Source organism: Nomascus leucogenys, chromosome 7b (genome assembly GCF_006542625.1).
Source record: "Nomascus leucogenys isolate Asia chromosome 7b, Asia_NLE_v1, whole genome shotgun sequence".
Classification (NCBI taxonomy): domain Eukaryota; kingdom Metazoa; phylum Chordata; class Mammalia; order Primates; family Hylobatidae; genus Nomascus; species Nomascus leucogenys.
In genome coordinates this window covers 14838822-14847105 of record NC_044387.1, presented here as the reverse complement: position 1 = coordinate 14847105, position 8284 = coordinate 14838822, and positions in this window count along the sequence as shown.

Below are 8284 nucleotides of genomic sequence, written 5' to 3'. Positions count from 1 at the left end.
ACACTTAGAAGTGGTCAAAATGGGCCAGGCGTGATAGCTTACTCCTGTAATCCCGGCACTTTGGGAAGCTGAGGCAGGCGGATCACCTGTGGTCAGGAGTTCGAGACCAGCCTGGCCAACATGGCGAAACACTGTCTCTACTAAAAATACAAAAAGTTTGCTGGTCATGGTGGTGCGTGCCTGTAGTCCCAGCTTGTCAGGAGGCTGAGGCAGGAGAATCACTTGAACCCGGGAGGTGGAGGTTGCAGTGAGCTGAGATCATGCAATTGCACTCCAGCCTGGGTGACAAGAGCGAAACTCCGTCTCAAAAAAAAAAAAAAAAAAAAGTGGTCAAAATGGTAAATGTTATGTATATTTTACTACAATTAATTAAAAACACACACACACACACACACACACAAGCACCATCTCTCAAGCTTCACAACTTACCAGCTGTGTGGTTTTGAGCAGGTTACTTTTTTAAAAATCTGATTGGCAGTTAAGGCAAACACTTAGGCCCACTCTCCCCTTTGATTCCCAATTTGCTTTGGTTCAGCCTCATCTTCCAAGCTCAGAAATTTGGGCTCCACTTTTACAGCTTCAAATCCTGCCTCTTTTCTCTGTAGAGGCTGTAGCTGCGGTCATCCTTGCTTGCTAGGGGCCTACTGTGTGCTAGGCTCTGAGGATGTACGTAGCGAGAAATGAGTCATAGCCCTTGTCCTCCCAGACACAGGAAATAGTCAGGGGAAAACAGGTTAGTTAATTAGTTGGATAGATAGGTAGGTAGGTAGGTAGGTAGGTAGTGGAAACCTGCCAGACTCCAGTCTCCATGAACCTCAGCCCAGCTGTGAAACTCTGAGGACTGGTCCCTGATGTCCTGTGTCCCCAGATGCCCTCATTTAGGTGGAATGACCAACGCACAGGATGACACTGGTCCCTGAGCTCTTGGCATGAACAGAATGTGTGTGGGGAGCCTGTGACCTGGGAATGTCCACTGACACTGGTGATCACGTGTCCAGGAAGAGGAGGCAGGAATTCTCATCTCTGAGGCTCACTCTGCCCTGGAAATTGCAGAGGAACCAAGCAATCTGGGATCGGAGAACCCAGCTAACCCAGAGCAGTCAAAGTGGCGGCCCCAGGGCCATGTCAGGTCTTGTGGAGGGTGGTGGTGGTGATTGTTTTTTTTGTTTGTTTGTTTTTGTTTTTTTCTTTTGAGACGGAGTCTCGCTCCGTCACCCAGGCTGGAGTGCAGTGGCATGATCTCCGCTCACTGCAAGCTCCGCCTCCCGGGTTCAAGCCATTCTCCTGCCTCAGCCTCCTGAATAGCTGAGACTACAGGCGCCCGCCACCACGCCCGGCTAATTTTTTGTATTTTTAGTAGAGACGGGGTTTCACCGTGTTAGCCAGGCTGGTCCCGATCGTCTGAACTTGTGATCCGCCCCCCTCAGCCTCCCAAAGTGCTGGGATTACAGCGGTGAGCCACCGCGCCCGGCTCTTTTTTTCTTTTTTTTTTTAACTGAGTCTATTGTCAATGTTTAAAAAACTGAACATTTTTTTTTCTTCCTTGAGACGGAGTCTCACTCTGTCACCCAGGCTGGAGTGCACTGGCACAATCTTGCCTCACTGCAGCCTCCGCCTCCCAGGTTCAAGCAATTCTCCTGCCTCAGCCTCCTGAGTAGCTGGGATGACAGGCAGCTGCCATCACGCCCTGCTAATTTTTATATTTGTAGTAGATACAGGGTTTCGCCATATTGGTCAGGGTGGTCTTGCACTCCTGACCTCAGGTGATCCGCCTGCCTCGGCCTCCCAAAGTGCTGGGATTACAGGTGTGAGCCACAATGCCTGGCCACAAGTGCATTTTTGTTACATGGATATATTGCCTGGACTTTCAGTTTAACCTTCACCCAAATAACGTACATTGTACCCAGTAGGTAATTCCTCATCCCTCAATCCCCTCCCACTCAATTATTATTAATTTTTTGAGACAGGGGTCTTGCTTTGTTGTCCAGGCTGGTCTCCGACTCCTGACCTCAAACAATCCTCCTGCCTCAGCCTCCCAAGAAATAGCTGGGATTTCAGGCATGAGCCACCCTGCCCAGCTGTGGTTACTGATTTTTCAGCAAGAGTCAGCCCTCCCATTGAAAAGAGAAGAAGAGTCACCAGCTGAACACCTATTGTGTACCACACACTGGGTACACCAAGCTCCTACACCCCTGATCTCAGCTGGCCCTGGTAAGCGGGGATTATCATTCCCATTTTCCTGATAAAGAAATGGAGATTCTGCAGAGTGAAGAGGTCTCAATATGGGTTAAGTACAGAGTCCAGCACCCAGCTCCGTCTGATGCCAAAGGCCAGGGGCTTTCCACCACACCCCCACGCCATCTTCCCAGGGGATGCCGCCTCGCCAGAAGTCCAGGGCACGTTCTGGAATTTCTTCAGAAAGGACCTTGGACCCTCATAGAGATCCTTTCTCACAGTGGCCTCCTGGGGAGCCCTTGAGAACCAAACACTTCCCAGCATTGGACAGGTGACACAGCGGGTCCACAGACACTGTCACAGGTGGTCCTCACGATGGTCAAGAGCCAATTTTTTGTTTTTTTGTGTTTTGTGTGTTTTTTTTTTTTTTGAGACGGAGTCTCACTCTGTCACCCAGGCTGGAGTGTAATAGCATAATCTTGGCTGGCTGCAACCTCTGCATCCCAGGTTCAAGCGATTCTCCTGCCTTAGCCTCCCAAGTAGTTGGGACTACAGGTGCATGCCACCACGCTTGGCTAATTTTTCTATTTTTAGATCCCGGCACTTTGGGAGGCTGAGGTGGGCAGATCATCTGAGTGCAGGAGTTGGAGCTCACCCTGGCCAACATGGTGAAACCCTGTCTCTGCTAAAAGTACAAAAATTAGCCGGGCGTGATGGCAGGCACCTGTAATCCCAACTACTCAGGAGGCTGAGGCAGGAGAATGGCATGAACCCCCGAGGCAGAGGCTACAGTGAACCGAAATTGCGCCACTGCACTCCAACCTGGGTGACAGAGCGAGACTCCATCTCAAAAAAAAAAAAAAGTTATACTTCCAATTATTGACAAATAAAAGTGCCCTGGCTCTGCTACCTGCCTCCTTCCCTGTTCCCCAAAGTGAATGAGCAGAGTGAGGTGGAGGTGGGGAAGACAGGGACAGGCCCAGAGCTTGAACTTGAGTCAAGCCCCACAGAGGAGGAAAGACATGGATATCCCAGGCCTCTCTGAGGAGCACAGGACTCAGGACGCTGGGTTACATAACTGCAGGGGCGCCGTCCACACTCGGACCATGTGAATGGGCCCTGGCTGGGCAGCACAGAGCCTGCATGGTGCTCCAGGTGACAGGTGGCCCAGCAGGGCGGGATGGATCTATCCCAAGGGTACCGTAGCACCTCCTTCCTTGTTATGCAGGTGTGGAAACTGAAGTTAGAGAGAAAGGGGACTTGCCAATAGCGTGAGAGTGAGGGGCAGAGGTGGGACCACAACCCACGTCTCCTGCCCTGCCAATTTCCACTGCGGGGAACAGAAGGGGCTCTGTCCCAGATGGAGCACGCGGCTGAGCCTCTGTTTCCTCCTCTGAATTGGAGCTAATTAAAATTGGCTCTTAGGCTGGGTGCAGGGTGAAGTCATCATGAGACAGGGAGATGAAGAAGCGGTATTCTCATGCTGACACGGTTTCTCTGTGAAGATCTTCTAATTTGGCATAAGCTATTTTGCTGGAATTTGGGATCTGAAAAACATCTTTTTTTTTTTTTTTTTTTTTTTTTTTTGAGACGGAGTCTCGCTCTGTCGCCCAGGCTGGAGTGCAGTGGCGCAATCTCGGCTCACTGCAAGCTCCGCCTCCCAGGTTCACACCATTCTCCTGCCTCAGCCTCTCCGAGTAGCTGGGACTACAGGCGCCCGCCACCACACCCGGCTAATTTTTTGTATTTTTTAGTAGAGACAGGGTTTCACCGTGGTCTCGATCTCCTGACCTCGTGATCCACCCGCCTCGGCCTCCCAAAGTGCTGGGATTACAAGCGTGAGCCACCGCGCCCGGCCTTATTTATTTACTTTTTTGAGATACTGTCTCACACTGCATCTCTGGCTGGAGTGCAGTGGTGCAATCTCGGCTCACTGCAGCCTTGACCTTCTTGAGCCGAGGTGATCCTCCTGCATCAGCCTCCCTAGTAGCTGAGACTACAGGCAGGCACCACCATACCCAGCTAATTTTTGTACTTTTTGTAGAGTCAGGGTTTCACCACATAGCCCAGGCTGATCTCAAACTCCTGGGCTCAAGTGATCTGCCTGCCTTGGCCTTCCAAAGTACTGGGATTACAGGCGTCAGCCACTGCATTGAGCCATCTTAAGCAATTTGTTTTTGTTTGTTTAAGACAGAGTCTTGCTCTGTTGCCAAGGCTGGAGTGCAGTGATGTGATCTCGGCTCACTGCAGCCTCAATTTCCCGGGCTCAAGCGATTCTCCCACCACAGTCTCCCGAGTAGCTGCCACCACAGGTGTGCCACAGTGCCTGGCTAAGTTTTTCATTGTTTTGTAGAGACCAGTTTTCGCCATCTTACCCAGGGCTCGAGCAATCCAATTCCTGGGCTTGAGCAATCTGCCCCCCTCGAGCTCTCAAAGTGCTGGGATTACAAGCGTGAGCTTCTGCACCTGGCCTTAAGCAATTCTTTTTTTTTTTTTTTTTGAGACGGAGTTTCGCTCTTGTTGCCCAGGCTGGAGTGCAATGGTGCGATCTCGGCTCACCGCAACCTCTGCCTCCCGGGTTCAAGTGATTCTCCTGCCTCAGCCTCCCAAGTGGCTGAGATTACAGGCATGCGCCACCATGCCTAGCTAATTTTGTATTTTTAGTAGAGACAGATTTCTCCATGTTGGCCAGACTGGTCTCGAACTCCCCACCTCAGGTGATCCACCCGCCTTGTTCTCCCAAAATGCTAGGATTACAGGCCTGAGCCACCACGCCTGGCCGTTAAGCAATTCTTAATCAAAAAGCCTTATGATTCCAATGTCAGCGATCCTACCTATAGGAACAGTGGAGATGCAAACAGCCAGTATCGAGTGCTACGTGACTTTTGGTTACAAGGAAGTGGGTCAAAGAGCAGCCTGATTAATTATAATGATATTTCTGTCCAGAATCCTTGTTAACACTATGAGGACAGCTTCAGTTCTTCTTAACCCTGTGAAGACAGCTTCACTATTATTATTCCTATTTTACAGATAAGAAAACTGAGGCCCAGAGATATTGAATGACTTGCTCAGGTCACACAGCCCATTATTAATGGGATTCAAAACCAGGTCTAGGGATGTTTTTAGCCACCAGGCCTTATAAGAAAGGAACTGTATCATTTCTATTAGTAGATCCCAGCCAGGCGTGGTGGCTCACGCCTGTCATCCCAGCACTTTGGGAGGCCGAGGCGGGTGGATCACCTGAGGTCAGGAGTTTGAGACCAGCCTGGCCAACATGGTGAAACCTCTTCTCTACTAAAAATACAACAATTAACTGGGTGTGGTGGCAGGAGCCTGTAATCACAGCCACTTGGGAGGCTGAGGCAAGAGAATCAATTGAACCCGGGAGGTGGAGAGTGCAGTGAGCGGAGATCATACCACTGCACTCCAGCCTGGGTGACAAGAGCAAAACTCTGTCTCAAAAAAAAAAAAAAAAGATCCCATTTCCTTTTGTTTAGCAAGGGTCTCCCACTTTACACAAAGGCACTTGTCTTTTACTACATAAACAGTCATGAGTCCAAGCAAATGATCTAGTGTCGGGGAACGGTATGTCATGCCTGTAATCCTAGCATTTTGTGAGGCCAAGGCAGGCGGATCACTTGAGCCCAGGAGTTCAAGATGAGCCATGGCAACATAGTGAGACACCGTCTCTCCAAAAATTACAAACATTAGCCAGGCACGGTGGTGCATGCCTGTAGTCCTAGCTACTCAGGAGGCTGAGGTGGGATGATCACCAGAGCCCGGGAAGTGTAGGTTGCAGTGAGCCAAGATCGCACCACTGCACTCCAGCCTGGGTGACAAGAGTGACAGCCTGGCTGTATCAAATAATAATAATAATAGTTGTATATATATATATATATATATATATATATTTTTTTTTTTTTTTAAACAGGGTCTCCCTGTCCCCCAGGCTGCAGTACAGTGCTCCGAGCTCTGCTCACTGCCACCTGTGCCTCCCGAGTTCAAGCAATCCTCATGCCTCAGCCTTCTGAATAGTTGGGATTAGTTGTGCACCACCATGCCCCCATACCTGGCTAATTTTTGTATTTTTAGTAGAGATAAGTTTTCATCATGTTGGCCAGGCTGGTCTTGAACTCCTGGCCTAAAGCGATCTGCCCCCACCCCGTCAGCCTCCCAAAGTGCTGGGATTACAGACATAAGCCACCAAGCCCAGCCCAATAATAATAAATAATAATCCGGTATCAAAATGCATCAAAACTCTGCCACCAACTAGCTGGACCTTGGTTTCATCACCTCCGTTATGAGAAGTTTTGTTTTTCCTGAGATAGAGTCTTGCTCTGTTACCCAGATTGGAGTGCAGTGGCTCAATCTCGGCTTGGGCCGCCGTAACACAGTACCACAGACTGGGGGCTTGGATAACGGAAATTTATTTCTCACACTTTTGGAGGCTGGAAGTCCGAGATCAAGGTGTTAGGGTTGGTGATGAGAGCAAAGATCACCTGGTGGCCATCAAACAAACCACCCAGAGGCAGAACTCCTTATCTGAGGAATGGAGAAGTAATTAGACTTTCCTATTATCTGAAGCCAGCCATCTGGCACCAGGCTTCTTTCTTAAAAGTTTATAACTAATTAGAATTTCTCTACATCTCGGGAATGCATGCATATAGAAACTCATCATGCAACACTTGCTGACATCAAGGCACCGAAATGTTTACAAATGTAATCATGTACCATGACCTACGTGGCTAACATGGTCCAAATTACCCTTAAGTTCCCGCTTTAAGGTCCATAAATGGTCCTAAGGAAAATCTACCCTGGCACGCCCAGTCCTCTCTCTGAAGCGCCCCACTGAACTCTGCTGCAGTGTTCCTTCAGTCTAATACAACTTCCCTTTTCAAACTTATACTGTCATTGGTAAATTCCCTTTACCACCCGTGAGCCAACCATTCTCTGCTGCCAGCGGTCTAACACCTTGCCATCTGCAAGCTGGTTTCTTTAGAAGCCTCCCTCCCCAGCTTGCAGATGGCCACCTTCTCCCTGTGACCTCACAAGGCCTCCCTTCTGTACCTGTCTGTGTCCTAATCTTTTCTTATAAGGACACCAGTCATATTGGATTAGGGTTCACCCTAACAGCCCCATTTTAATTTAATTATCTCTTTAAAGGCCCTAACACGGGCGGGGTGTGGTGGTTCATGCCTGTAATCCCAACACTTTGGGAGGTCGAGGCGGATAGATCACCTGAGGTCAGGAGTTTGAGACCAGCCTGGCCAACATGGTGAAACCCCATCTTACCTAAAAATACAAAAATCAGCGAGGCATGGTGGCGGGCGCCTGTAATCCCAGCTACTCGGTAATTTGAGGCAGGAGAATCACTTGATACTCAGCGGAGGTTGCAGTGAGCCGAGATCACGCCACTGCACTCCGGCCTGGGTGACAGAGTGAGACTCCATCTCAAAAAAGAATAAAATAAATAAATAAATAAATGCCCTAATACAATCTCCAAATAGTCTGAGTTACTCCAGGTTAGGGTTTCAACATGTGAATTTGAGGGGATTCAGTTATTCCCATAACAGCCTCTTAAAGCCACCTTGAGCTTCAGCCCTCCCCCATATTCCACAGGGGCGCAGAGAGGGCTTTACCAGCCAATTCCATTTCTCTTTCCTGCACAGGTCTGAGGCTGAGCTCTGCGCAGGAGGGCCCTGCTGCAGGCATCGGCTGGGAGGGAGAGGAAGGGAGAGCCTGCCCTCAACCTTCTCCTCATCCATTCCTAGCCAACTCCCCCAACCACGCCCAGCTTCCCAGGGGCCCCATCCTGCCAACTCTCCTGCGAGGAGGCTTCTCCCTGCCCTGGTCTCCAAGGAACAGGCCTCTTCCTGGAGCCCAGTGTCCTTCCTGCCTTCCTTGGCAGGTGGGTCCCTGACCTCCTGCATTGTGGTCACTCCCAGCCAAACACCTCCCAGGAGGCGGAAGTTGCAATGAGCCCAGATTGCGCCATTGCACTCCAGTGTGGGCAACAAGAGCAAAGCTCCGTCTCAAAAAAAAAAAAAAAAAGTTGCCTTTTCGAATCCAAGGGCTGCTGTTTTTGCAAGTGGATGAAGGCTTTCCATGA